Below are 14,559 nucleotides of genomic sequence, written 5' to 3' on the forward strand. Positions count from 1 at the left end.
TCACAATCTTAAGGTACATATCAAAGAGGGAGGTTTTTACGTACGCCATGTGTTCCTTAGTACTGTGTTAACATTTAGTAGCAACTTTTGATACTTCAAGAGTGTAAAAATTGTGTCTTTTCCTTCTCTGTCTTAAGTAGTTCCATATGTGCAAATACAGAATATGCAATGGATTATGATAATACCTCAAATGTCTTAGCACCCTCTTTCACTAGCTGAGTGTGTTTCAATTCATACTCTATTATTTATTAGCATCAGTCAGCTATGTTTTTAAAAAACATGAGAAAACAATGCCATACCAAGAGACTAAGTGATTTCCCAAAGATGTGATGGAGGGTACTAATGCCTGCCTCTTATATTTTATCTACTTAAATACTTTTTGAGCCCTTAGCTGAAGTGAGACAGGAAACTACCTATTTGGAGACAGAAAAGGTAATCAAACCACGATTTCTGTGAAAGATTATACCTCTGTTGGTGGGGAGCATGTTAACAACATCTAATAAGTCATTGATGTGTGCTGAAGAGAGGGAAAATCCAGTATACACTGGGGTCAGAGGAGGAAGTAATTAATTATCAGGAGAAAGCCTCACTGGAAGATAGCTTTTAAGATAGGCCTTGGAAGATGGGTTTCAGTAGAGACCAGATATCGAGGGAACAGCATGATCCAGGATGCTAGGTGAGAATCTGGGCAACACCATGTAGAAAATCATGACTTGTGTTTAGGTTGCTAGAGGAATGCGTTCAGATTTAGTGTGCGAGTTCAGCACGCCATAGGGTTTATGAATACCAAAAGGTTTTGGCTTTATTCCATTGGAATAGGGAGTTATTAGAGAATTTTGATTTGTTTAGGTAGCTGATCTGTTTTATCTGTTGACTACATAGTTTGAGTCCGAGGTAATGTTTAAGATAGGAATCCATGTGATGTTATAGCAGAAGATAGAGACTGCTTTATAGGCAGTTAATAGAAAGGGAAATTGATTTACGGCCAAGTAGTATGATTTCTGTAGTACTTTCAAAACAGGGCCAAAAGCTCCTTCAGATATATCTTTGCTCAGATTTCTTATGAATTTTTACATATCCTATATACATTTCTTTTATCTACATGGCTCCATGTGGTTGCCTGATATTCTTGTTTTGTTTTATGAATTTAATTTGCATGCATTTGCAGAAATTCCTTCTTAAGTTGCACATGATTTTTCTAATCTACAGCCACATGCACAAAGAAAATTCCAGAGAGTGGAAATGGCACCTTTGTACAGTTTTGATCATAGACTAATGAAGTTCCAGTTAAGTTTTAAATAAACACAAAACGACAAAAAATGCTTGTATTCTATTTGCTAAAAATCATTCCAGAGGCCATTCTTTAAGTTGACCTTATGAAATGTATTTATAGGATTGAGGTCATGATAAAACTTTAGAAATTATGATTCACAGCAGAAATTGTAGAGCAATTGAGAGATGATGTCACAAGTTTGCATCAGGGTTTCTATTTGACAAATTGTTTGTGAGCGTCAGTGATTTCCTATTTCAATAAACCATAAATAACACACTTCGGCAGTTTTTTTCTCTGAGAAACACCTTATGATTGTTTTATATCCTGATTTTTCATTTATTTTGTCACAGTTTATTGCCTACTTAACACTATGCAGAAGTCTTTCAGAGTGTGAATGAATTTTAAGTTCTTTATCCCAGTGATTATAGGTAGAAATAACCTCAGTGAAACAGGACAGGGGTAGACTCTTAGAGGAACTTAGATTAAATATAACTTTATCAACCTAAGTAGAATAATTAAATACTTCTTTTAAGGGCAGTCTTTAACTATTATTACTGTGGTTATTATTATTTTTCTTTTGGTGTGAAGATGATAATGAACTCTTAGAGAAAAACAAGTAAAAGTAAAATAAAAGGGTTTATATTAGATGAGGAAATCTTGCATATGATGGGAGGAAAACTGAAAACTCACCATTGTTATTCAATACGTACTTCGTGATTGTGTTCAGAGTATTATGTTATTATATTCTCTAATAACATCTTATTTTCTAAGTTATTTTTCTAAAAAGAAAACATGTATCCCTTTCTTAAAGGAAAACTGTATCTAGGAGGCTCTGGGAAGTCTAATTATGTACCAAATATTCTTTGTTTGAGCATTAGTAATTTCCCTTATCATGTAATTCTTTTATTTATATTCAGTCCTTCAAATGAAACATTTGAGTACTTAAACTCACTTATAATGAGCACAGTATTCCCCTAATCTTTCAGGTGTATGCGACACATGCCCTAATTAGTATTCAATTTCATTTTCTTCCTTGTCTTGATGAAATGAAAATTGAAATGGCCATTTTTAAATTTACACACTCAGCATGCAATTATGGATAGTACCACAATATTCATAATTAGTTCTGAATTTAAGGGGTTAGTACAGTAAATTCAGTTAAACAAAAAGGGAGGTTTTTTTCCTTTTTTTTTTTCAAGTTTTTCTGACCTTTATTTCCTCACCCAGATTTTTTTCCAAGTAATTAATAACCTTCAACACTAACTGGGTCATTAGCACCCTGGAATATCAATTTCCCTTTTGACTGATATGTCAGAAATAACAACTTTGCACAATTATGGAAATATGCCTTGTAATATATAAAAATTAAAAGCTTATCTAAACCTTCTGGGAACTTTGCGCACTGAATCAGATAAGCCAGGCTGATTATTTATTATTTATTTTAAAAGATAAATATTTTCTATTCCTGTTATTTTTCTCTTCTTTTTTTTATAGCTACAAGTAGTTTTCATTTATTGTTTGTTTGGTTTTTTTTTTAATTTCCAAGGTGATTTTATTTGTATATGTTCTTTCTGGGATGCATATACATTGGATTTCCAGGCATTTATTTATTCATCCATTCAACAAACATTTACTAAATGAGTGTCTACCCTGTGGTCTGTTCTCTACTGGGCACTAGAAAAAAGGTAGTATTTGCCTTGACAATGCTTTCAATCTAGAATATAGAAAAGTAAGTAAACATAATAGTATAACATGTGTAGCCTGGTCTTACATCATCTGCTAACCATTCTATTTGAACCATAATATTTTATTATATCCAAACAGTCTATTTTTAATAGAGCTTTTGTTAAACTAAAAACTAGCTTGGCATATTTATAGAATATGAAAGGAGAGAAATTCCCATTACACTATATATTACATAGATATATTATTATATGCTGATCTATTTGATGGGTATATTAAAGCAAAGCCATAATCTTCCTTTGAAAGTTAATTTACCAGTAGTTGTTTCAGTGCTAGTATTTTATCACAGAAAAATAGATCTAGATCTTTCTATTTTAAATAATTCATTACCCTTTTAGAAAATGTGAATATGAACTTAATATGTTCCTTTTCTATATCCCACAGAGTTTAGTGGGCGGTGAGGGGGGTTAGTTATTTCTCAAACTTTAATGTGCCTAGGAATCACATAGGTCACTGGATAAAAATAAAAACTTCTGGATTGTCCCACAGACCTATTTATTGCAGGTCATCCTCAGACTGCCCTGTAAAAACAGGGCTCATCAGCTCATAAAGCCTGGTTTTGTAATGCTTGAGATACATTAAAAATAAATAAATAAAATGCAAAAAACACTTTTGCTTGATGATCTGAGCACTTTGTTGTTGGAACTGCAAGTAGTGATAACTGCATGGGTGGAAGGAGAGGAAACGACAGTGAAGAAAAATGAGGAAGAATAGTAGGAATTATGTGACCCGCAAAAAGTCTGTAAACTAGAGGGAGGCAGAACCATGTTGTATATCCTAGTCAGAAGTGCGTCCCCCCTTTAGCAGCAATTCCTAAGTAGTCATTATTCATTAGTCATAAAGTCTTTAAGTATTTTCAACAGTTAGTGTTCTTAAATGGCTATTAGATTCTTCTTTGTTAGAAAAGTTTAAATACCCAAAAGCAAGACCATCTGACTTTTGCATTTTAAACAAAATAATAGTTAGTGTAGATACATGGACCCAAAAGAGACTTATGTGAGCACAAGTTATGTTACAAGTTCACATTTCTGGAATATAAATTCCATATGTGGTGGGATTTTTTAAACTTTGTGAACTAGGTATTTAAAATGCTGCAGAAAATAGAGTAATCATGTATTTCATTTCAAAAGCCTATATATAATATGTTTGAAGACTTTTTTGGTACTTATAGGCACCTGGAGCTCCTTGAAACACAAAAACCGTTTTTAAAATCATAAAATTAAAAAGTTGATTTTTTTTTCCAGGTTGTCTTCTAGTTACAGAACCTGAATTGCACAGAATCAAATCTGTCTTTACTACTTCTTCATTCAAGTAGAATATGTTTTAGCCTGTTTTTTCATGAAAAAAGCTGCATTCTCAGATACACTCCCATTCATACTAAACATCTCTCTAAGGTTAATTACATCTAGACATTAATATATTGCTTCTAATCATCTTTGTTTAAAATAGTAATCTTGTATGGAAAATTACTATTTTCCTTTAAGTTGTTTATTAGAAGTGAGCTTCCACACATAGTTGTGTATGCTTTTAAAAAATGTTACTTTTTAATGTTTAAAAACAAAAAGGCACTTAGCATTAACTAAAAATGACATGATGCATCTTTACTGAAATATATTGATATAATATATTTATCAATATATTTATTGATAAATAAATATATTGATAATAAATATATTATATCAATATATAATATTGACAATAAATATAGTTAGTCTCTAATTACATTTATACTAATACTAGTGCATATTGCTTGCTTATTTGCTTTAATGGATGTGTTTTGGATCTTAACTCCAGATTCTCTGAGCTATGGAATAGATGACTAATCAGATAGCAATTGTTCTCTAATATAAAAGAAGCTGCATTGGGAATCTCTTCTCTTTCCTCTAAGCTGCTTCCTCTCTTTCAGCACCCAAGACCTCACTGACCTGGATTTCTTGCTGTTGCTCAACTTCACCTGGCTGGTTACTGCTGTTGTGGTTAGGCACATACACTTCATGGTTTTTCTATTGATCATCTACCAACCTTCTTTAGATTTAGCTCCTTTATTGCCTTTTCTATAAAGTGATTCCTGAAATTCCTGCTGTTTATCTCCAAAGCCATAAGTGACTACACTGTCCTTTTTTCCCACTCTGCCAACTATATATTTCAATCATAGCAACTAATATACTTAACATAAAAGGGTCTTTGTTTACCTTTCTCCTATATCACTTGAGAGTTAGTATTACACCTGATTTAAGTCTATTTCCATAGCACCTTGAATAAAAAAAGAACAAACTGTGTTGGATAGATGCAGATAATTGATAGAAGAAAAGAGATTATTGAACAAAATAGATGGGAGAGAGATAGTGGTTGTTTTCACATGGTAATCATACTGCACTGAGTGGTACTGAGAATGTCCAAACAACTTAGCTCATCTCTATGTTCAGCTGTTGTATACTTACATGTGAATTGTGCCCTCTAAGCATGATCCCATTGGTGCCATATGAGCTACAACTCTCCACAATATAAGGAATTCCTCACACATCTGGGCAGCAGAGGAATCAAGCTTTCTGTAATTCCAGTGGCCCATACTTTCCTCCGTAACCACTGCAAAACACTTTTATATGCAACGTTAGATGAGCGTGGGTAATATTTGTAAGGTGTTTGCCAGGAAGTCTGCTAATTAAACCCGGAGTGCCAAACACCAAAATTTTCATCTCCTCCTATCCTGGTTATGTTTTGTTCCAGAAATGTTAAAGAAAAAAAAAGTCTATTTTAACTTCTTGCAAATTTTTTATAAGTTTGTTATTATAATAACACCACCAGAGTTTGAAACTTTAGACATTACCGTTGTTAAAATAATCATATTATTTTAATGTCTCTCTTAGTCTCTCTCTAAGATTAATTTACCATAGAGAAACATTTGAAGTACTAGTATTTCCCAAGCTTACGCTATGTCATTTTTGCCCTTACAGAAATGTCAAAAAAATCCCGACTAAATGTATTAGTATTATTCATAAAATATAGAATATGAAGATTACAGGGAGTTGTTTTAACACAATTTTTAGCATCTATTAAACTGTTAGTAGATAATTCAGTAAAACACTCATATATAAAAGACTTTTTCATTATACGTACTTGCTATACATTTTGGCCATGAGGAAAACATTTCCAACTTATCTTCTGTATTTACAAAGGTTGAGGTTTTAAATGTCTTGTGGTTCGTTTAGTTCCCAATGTCTCATGAGTATTACCAGAGTGATTTTTTTTTTTTTTTTTTTTTAGTTTATGATACTGGTAGATTGAAATGGAGGTCATCTGAATTGATTGAAAATAACTCTCTGTCATGGAAAAAACAAAACATTCAAAGTTTAATATCTCTGGTTTTCCAATCTACCTTGATCACCTTCATGGCAAACTTACTCTGGTTCCCTCTTCAAATCTCTTCACGTGACCATCTGGGCAGCCTCTGGGCTATATATCCCAATTTATGGCACTTAGCACTAAAGGAGACAGAACCCTAAGTTCCTATCATCTTTCAGAGTTTCTAGTAACTTTTCTCCAATGTTACCAGACGCGCTCGTGAACGTGAGTCTGCCATGCCTGTGGGTCCAGCTTCAATCCAAGGTGTTAACCGTGCTTATGAGACCTGCCCATGGGAGATTTTGCTTATGAGTCCGTGTCAGCTACTGCCTCAAATGTAACAGTTCATTCTGAAAGGGCTGCAGCAGCACCTCCTGCAAGGGCAGAGGAGGTCTACTGGCAGCCTGTCCTGAGTCCTTAGGTGGGGTAGAAAGGCCGAGAAGCAAGGGGAAAAGTGAGAGTCTAAGCTAAAGGTTTGATTGTCTCTTTATGTTTATCGTCTGGGAACTAGTGGGATTACTATTTGGACTGAGCTGAAGGAAACCCTTATTTCCACTGCAGACACTGAACAAATTTATTCTGCCCCAAGGCCTCACTGAAAACCTCCTTGTGTTGAAAATGTGACCAAGTACCAAGCCACTTGGCCTGATTCTGAAAGCTTTAGTTTATTGAGACAGTAATTAATTGGAAGCCATTTCAATTTGAGGGATTCAGTTGTTGTTTAAAACTAACTGAATATGGTTAGATTTAAGTGCAGAAAAAGTTACTCTAGTCACTTATACTTTGGATCCAGCTGAGTCTCATTATCCATACTATTATGTATTAGCTTGAAAATAATCGAACAGCTAGCACTATATGCTGTTTCAACTACTTGGTGCATATTGAATCCATAATTCCATGTAATTGGTATTGTTCTTATACCCATTAGTCAGATAGGGACATCTAGGCACAGAACGAAAAATTGTCCAAATTGACTAATCTAGTAAGTTGCATGGTTGGGATTTAAACACAGACAGCTTGTGTGAGAGGCCAGCACTAAGCCATTCCTAACCTCTGTACTATCCTTACTTTGAAAGCTCTTGGAAGTGCCCTTTTATTTATTTATTTTTTGGAGGTATGGGGTGGGCACTGGTAGTGGGTATGGGGGGAGTCTTGGATTTTCTTAAAGCTTTATAAAGTAGCTATTGTATTTTATAAGATTTATATGTGCACCTCTAGGCTGGGGCAGTAGTTCTCAAATGTCAACTACATAAAAATTACCTGGAGAGCTTTTTTGCTTTTTTTTTTTTTTTTTTTTTTTTTGCGGTACGCGGGCCTCTCACTGTTGTGGCCTCTCCTGTTGCGGAACCCAGGCTCCGGACGTGCAGGCTCAGCAGCCATGGCTCACGGGCCCAGCCGCTCCGCGGCATGTGGGATCTTCCCGGACCAGGGCATGAACCCGTGTCCCCTGCATCGGCAGGCGGACTTTCAACCACTGCGCCACCAGGGAAGCCCCCTGGAGAGCTTTTTAAATATGGTCCCCATCCTTAGAGTTCCTGAATTAATAGGTCAGAGTTGGAACCCAGGGGACTACATAATAAGCAGACACCTCAGGTGGATTGTGATGGTGGTGATCCTTAGGGAAAAAGTAGTAATCACTACCCTGATGGAGCTCACAGTCTAGCAAGAGAGATATACTTCTCCTTGAATGTGCCCCTTTCACTATTAGAAGCAACTTAATTAAATAAAGATGTTGGAGAATAGTATATTGTTCTTCCAAATGAGACATCAGTGTGGGATATTTTAAAGTAATGGATGGCATCCAGACATCACAATTCTAAGACCTAACTACTTAAGCTACTTTGGTGATATTTTATTATTAACCTGCCTGTATGAGTTGTCTGCCTTAAGTGGAATCCCCATTCCTCCATGAACTGGAAATAGTAATGCTTAATCGTTTTCAAAGGATTTTTGCCTATGACGTGAGGCCTTCAATAATTAAGTCATAATTAAACAGTAAAAGGGTCATAAAATATCCACATCTCTGGAAGACCAGGCTTTAAATGTTTTATTTTTAAATCCTCAGCTGGGTCTTAGGAGTCTTTAAGGAAGAAATACTTATTTTCTATGCAACCAGAGTATAATGAAAACATCAAAAAGCCATTTACATTTTAATTATTAAAGGTGAATTTAGTATATTCACCATTTTTGAGGCTGACTTTGAAGAGCTTATTCCAGATGGAAGGAACAGGATGAACAAAGTCACAAAGGAGATGGAGGGAACTCGAGGTACCACAGGGACTGGTTTACTATACTGAAAATTTGGGTACATGTTGGGGGAGCAGGGGGGCGGGAGGGTGCGGAATAAGAGGATAAGGGTCTACAAAGGTAAGGAGACATCAGAAGGTGAAATACATCAATACTGGATGAAGGTGGCACTTGATGGTTATTGAAGAGTTTTCAGCAGGTTATTAATACTGTCAGAACTAGAGTTTAGGAAGGTGACATGTCAGTGGTGTGGTGCGTGTTATGTGTATACAACACAAAGCCTAGTGCTAACGAGGCTTTTAGTAAAAATTTATTGAATAAATGCTGTGTTTAATGCAGAGGCAAGTCTAGGAGCAGGCACACCAGTTGAGAGGCTTTTATGGCTAACTGCCCAGAGAAGGACCTGAATGAGACTGGCAGCTGTTGAAATAAAAATAAAAGATCAAACTGTAAGAGGGTTTGAGGGTACATCACTGACAACTGATTCAACTGTGTGTTAGGGGAGGGGAGGGAGGAAAAAAGTAAGAAAAATTAAATTCCAGGGTTGTGAGCTTGAGCATGATTTTGGTACCATTAACAGAAATGTAGAAATCAGGAAAAGGAGTTGGTCTGCTTGGAAAATGATGCATATATTTTGGGCCTCAGTGATTTACCTAGAGAAAATAATATCCAGCATAAAGCTGGAAAAGTGAGTTTGCTCTGTATAGAGAGTAGAAGTGGATCAAGTGGACACCACCACCAAGTGACACGCTTCCTTATTACCACTGGCCACTTTGAGTCACAAGGCCACGCCTGTCCACATAGAGTTGAAATAGATTTTTGAGGGGACAGATGAGAACTCTAAAACAGAGTATCCTCCCACAGAGGTGAAAGTCTCTCTCTCTTCTATTTCCATTTTCATCAAAACAGTATATAAGACCATAGCTTACCTGGGAGCACCATTGCACAGGACCCTTTGGAAGAAAAGAGCTGAACTTTGAGCTTGGGAATAAGTGTATTCATTCTACACATTAACACCTTTTTCAGGACATTTCATTTCTGTACTATATGTTGGTTACATTTTCTCCATGTATTTGTTTTTAATGTTGTTATTGCTGTGGTTGCTGCTGTTTTCCCCAAGATTGATATATTTAATTAGAATAGTAGCTGTTTCAACTTAACATTGGTGTACTTAGTGTAAATTGTTTTATTTTGTTGTTATTTTGGTTCTTAAAAAAATAACAAAGATCTCCTTTTTTTTTTTTTTTCCCACAAATGGGCTCTCAGATTTTTGCTTGTATTATGTGTTTAATGCTACTTTAAGTTTGAAGTATTCTTCTCTGAGTTTATAATAATAGGCTATATTTTCATTTTTCAGATTTAAAAGAAAGCTGTGTTAAACTCAGGTCTCCTTAGTTACTATCATTAGCACTGCCTATGAGAGTGAGTGCTGAGTTTCAAAAGCAGATGTAAATTTTTCTTAGTTTTCCTAGCAGGAGGCCAACCTAAGCCAGTGTTTTTACATAATGGTAGCTTTCAAGAAGTTCTTTCAAGTGATTATCTTGTAAAACAAAACAACAAATAGGACATTTTGATATTGCCAGTGGATCTTAGCTTTTCTTTCTTAGGAGCATTAACCCAGATTTGGAAAGATGTATGTAAATGTTGAAAGAAGAGTACATTACAAATTTTTTAGAATGTTTTCCTTAGTTTCGAATCTGCTGTAGATGAATCAGTATTTATTTAGCCGCTCCTACTTGCAGAGAACTATTTGGGCAATAGACACGTTTTCTGAGCCTATGTGGAGCGTATTTAAGTAAAGAAAACATTTTAGATGATCTTATGCAAAAAATTTTTACTTCATTGTGTGGACATTTGAGAGGGAAAAAAAACGCTGTTTGATTTAATTCAACGAATAATTGAACTCAACGATGTGCTCTGGGAAGTGGGGAGAATTTATTGAGTTCCAGCCACATGGGACTTCTTGAAGGGTATTCCCTTCTACTTCCCAGGCTTGGCAAAAACATCTTCCAAAGTGACCTCCAACTCCCTTTTAATTAATAAATTCAGTCATTCATTCATTCAGTATATTCACTGAGCATTTCCCATGTGCCAATTTCTCTTCTAGAGGCAAGTTTATCAAGGAAGCCTTCCCTGACTCAACTCTTCACCCTAGACTAGATACAGTTCTCATAATATATGTTCTTATAATTTCTTATTCTTTTTTGCTTGTTGCTTATAATTAAAGACTATATAGAAGATTATTTTATTAAGTAAGCTGAATGAGGGTAGGGGGACTGTTGGTCACTTTGTATTCTCACCAATCCCAGTGACTAAACCTTTAATAAATAAGAAAAAATATGCTATCATAATTGGTATCCCCAAGACCTGGAACAATTTTTATTTGCTCAGTATTTATTAAGTGAATTAATAAATAATGTGAAGATAAGCCACATTACCTATAAATCTAACACAAGTAAAACACATTTGCATAAGCAGTTATATTCTATGGTAAAGCAATATGGTGTTCAAGATCAGTGGTTCTGGATTCAACTGGCCACTGTCACTTTGGATAAAATTACTTAACCACTCTAAGATACAACTTCTTTATATATAAAGTGGTAACAAAAATAGAGTGGCTTTTTAAGATTGTTGTGAATATTTTATAATAGATGTTGTCACATATTACCATACAGCAAGTGATTAATAAATGTACATTCTCACTCATTTAACAAATATTTATTGAGAATTGTAGCCAAGACTTTTAACTGTCTCCCAACATCCTTTTCGCCTATTTCCATAACAAGAGGATTACTAGCTAATAAGCATGTTTTACCTCAGAATATAGTCTTATTCTGTATAAGATTATATATCTTATTCAGTGTAATATTCTATATATTCTATATAAAAATATAGTCTTTTAGGCTATATTTCCCAACCTCCCTTTCCACTAGATGTAAGCTTGTGATTCACAAATGGCCCAAGGCATATAAGCAAAAGCATCACAGTGTGGTTTCTGTGAATCTTCCTTGAGAGGTTGTACCCACATGCCCTCTTCTCCCCTCTTATCCCTTTCTTCATCCTGCTGCCAGAAACTCAGATGCCACCATCTTGGACCATGAGATCAGCATTACATACAGTAGCAACAAGATGGAAGGCACCCGGGGCCCTGCTATATCAGCCCCTTCTGCCTAGTCACATGTTTACACAAGGGAGAAGCCAAATTCTTTCTTATTTAAGCCACTGTTAATTTGGGCTTTTGTCACTCACATCTGAACTGAATCTTACCTAATATGATTCTGAAAATAGCATATTCAATATTAGATCCAAGGCCAAATGTATTAGTGTCATAATAATAATTTTTAAGTGTTACATGTAAGTGCAAAGGAAGCTATTTAAAAGGAGGCTTAAGGAGCAGAGAAGCTTTCAGACTGCTCCAATAGATGAAAGGGGCCTTCCAGACAGACAGACATAACAACAGAAGAATTACCTTTTTGTCCAGCCTCGCCAGACCCTCATTAGCTTAGTGAGTGCTCCACCTCCTGGGCTATCTCTCTTGCTCTCCTCTGGGTCTGAGATGACCATTCAATCCTGGCATGTGACCTTGGGGAGACAACTTGACCTTTCTAGACCTAGTTTTCTGTTTCCAGTCACTATTAATTGATATTTTCTCTTTATGTCCATAACAACCCATTGGTCCCTTTATCATTTGTAATATTCTGCTTCGAATTACAGTTAATTGTGTGTTTGTCCTCTTTAGATTACATGTGCAAAGGTCTTTTCTGTCTTTCCATTTCCCACTGTCTCTATCATCATGTTTGTAAATTATAGACATGTGGGACAAATTAAATCCATTAAATAATCAGAAGTGCAGCTGAAAATATAAGTTGCAATGACATGGTAGGAATTAGTGCATGCCAGAGTGAAAGATGTGCATGTTTTAATTTGGTGGTGGGTAGGCAAACCACTGAAGGTTTGAAAACGAAGAAGTGATCTAAGACTGGAGAAAATCTACAGTTCAAGCTACCAAAAAAAAAAAGAAAAAGTCAAGTGTAATGTACTTTGCCTTATTTTGAATGTCCTAATAACATGATTATAGTATTTTGTCATCAGAAATTTTATGTCACTTTTAAAATCATATGAATCTTAGAATAATGGGTCGTAAAATGAACTGTAAAGCTAGAGTTACGGATGTAATTTTTATAGGAATAAATCTGGTCAGTGGTTAGTATGTGTAGTTCTTGACCATTAAAAAATAACTTGTTTTCTAAATTCCAGTCACACTCTAATGAAATTATAAAAATTAAAAAATGATATTTTTCCATTTAAAAATAATTAATTCAAGGTTTCAAAAATGTTAGATCAGGGCTTCCCTGGTGGCGCAGTGGTTGAGAGTCCGCCTGCCGATGCAGGGGACACAGGTTCATGCCCCGGTCCGGGAAGATCCCACATGCCGCGGAGCAGCTAGGCCCGTGAGCCATGGCCGCTGAGCCTGCGCGTCTGGAGCCTGTGCTCCACAACGGGAGAGGCCACAACAGTGAGAGGCCCGCGTACCGCAAAAAAAAAAAAAAAAAAAAAAAAAAAGAAAGAAAAAAGAAAATGTTAGATCAAATTGTTTTATAGTATTTAGTTAGGGGAAGTGGAACGAAAATTTATGAACAGTACAGTCATTACATTTTTTAAAGACTGTCTAATTGCCAGCATCTGTTCAGCAAAATTATTATTTTAAAATAATGAGGTATATTCTATTTTCTTCCTCCTAAATTTGAAATATTTTAATGTTTTGCTATGCAGACTTTTTGGTAGTGGTGAAACTGTGTTTCTTTGAAAACATGTAAAAATATTATCTTTCTACCTTATCAAGGAGTCCATGTTGGACAAGAGCGCTGTGTGGGGAGTAGAGTTTTTTCTGTGCTTACCTTTGCCCGTTGTGTATTCTTCTCCTTACTTCTAAGGGAGCATAGATGACCAAAATTCCCCCATCATCTTCCCATCTTGGCCCATATGGGAGACCAGAATTATACAATTTATTTCTTAGGGTTAATATAAAGAGCAAAGAAATAGTGTAATATGTATAAAAGCACTTTGAAAAGTAAAAGTTAAAGAAATGGAGTCTAATATGCCCGATCAGTGTGAATTAAAGAATCATTTTCTTCTTTTTGTTGTTTTCCTACATTTATAAAGGACAACTTCAACTTTCCTCTTTCCTAGAAAGAATGGTACTGATAGCAAACAATCAAAGAATCCCTAAAGATGCTAGGGACCTAAGGGTCAACATCACCTTTAATACTCAGAAGACCCTGTGAGTTAGATAGCATCTCGTTACCATTGTACAGATGAAGAAATTCTGGTTCAGGAAGGTTAAGAACCTTGCCCAAGGCCATGTTAGGAAGCACAGTGGCACAACCAGTTTTCCAGCATGGGTTTTCAGAAGACAAACATTTTAAGTACAGTGATCTTCTCCCACCCTAAAGAAACAGAATTTCTGTTGTTCCTTCTAATACCCCTTGGTGGAGGCAAGCAATTTTGGGTCTTAGTGGTTCTTACTACTGATCATCACCTAAAAAGGAGGGGTCTGTATGCATATCTTAAAGACATGCAGTACAGGACTTCCGATTGCAGGCTTTTGCTTCTCTTTGTTTCTCATCTTTCCAGTGTTCCCATAGCACCATCATTCTCCCAACACCTAATAAGAAGTCCCAAACTCAACAAGTCCAGTTCCAGATGTTGATTTGTTGTGAAAAACTGGCTGCAAATTTCAGGATTTATTTGCTCATAAAGGGATTCAAAATGTTCAAACAGCTTAAAGCATTTTACCTTCCATATTTTATTTAAAAATAATTAGATATTTAAGTGGAGTACCCACACTTTCCATAGAAATACAATGCAAATTACAAATTAATCCTTACCATAGAAGTGTATAAGCAGGTAGAAGGATTAAAAGATATTACTTGCCTCTTCCAGGGAGACTTCAT

At 35.5% G+C, this 14,559-nt stretch overlaps 1 protein-coding gene across 3 annotated transcripts in view; it reads left to right on the forward strand.

The window, feature by feature from the left end:
* EDIL3 (EGF like repeats and discoidin domains 3) overlaps window positions 1-14,559 on the forward strand; it is a 438,162-nt gene that overhangs the window by 273,787 nt on the left and 149,816 nt on the right. The gene's annotated exons all lie outside the window — the stretch shown is intronic.

The sequence above is a fragment of the Mesoplodon mirus genome, assembly GCF_964341445.2.
Source record: "Mesoplodon mirus genome assembly, chromosome: 5".
Lineage (NCBI taxonomy): Eukaryota > Metazoa > Chordata > Mammalia > Artiodactyla > Ziphiidae > Mesoplodon > Mesoplodon mirus.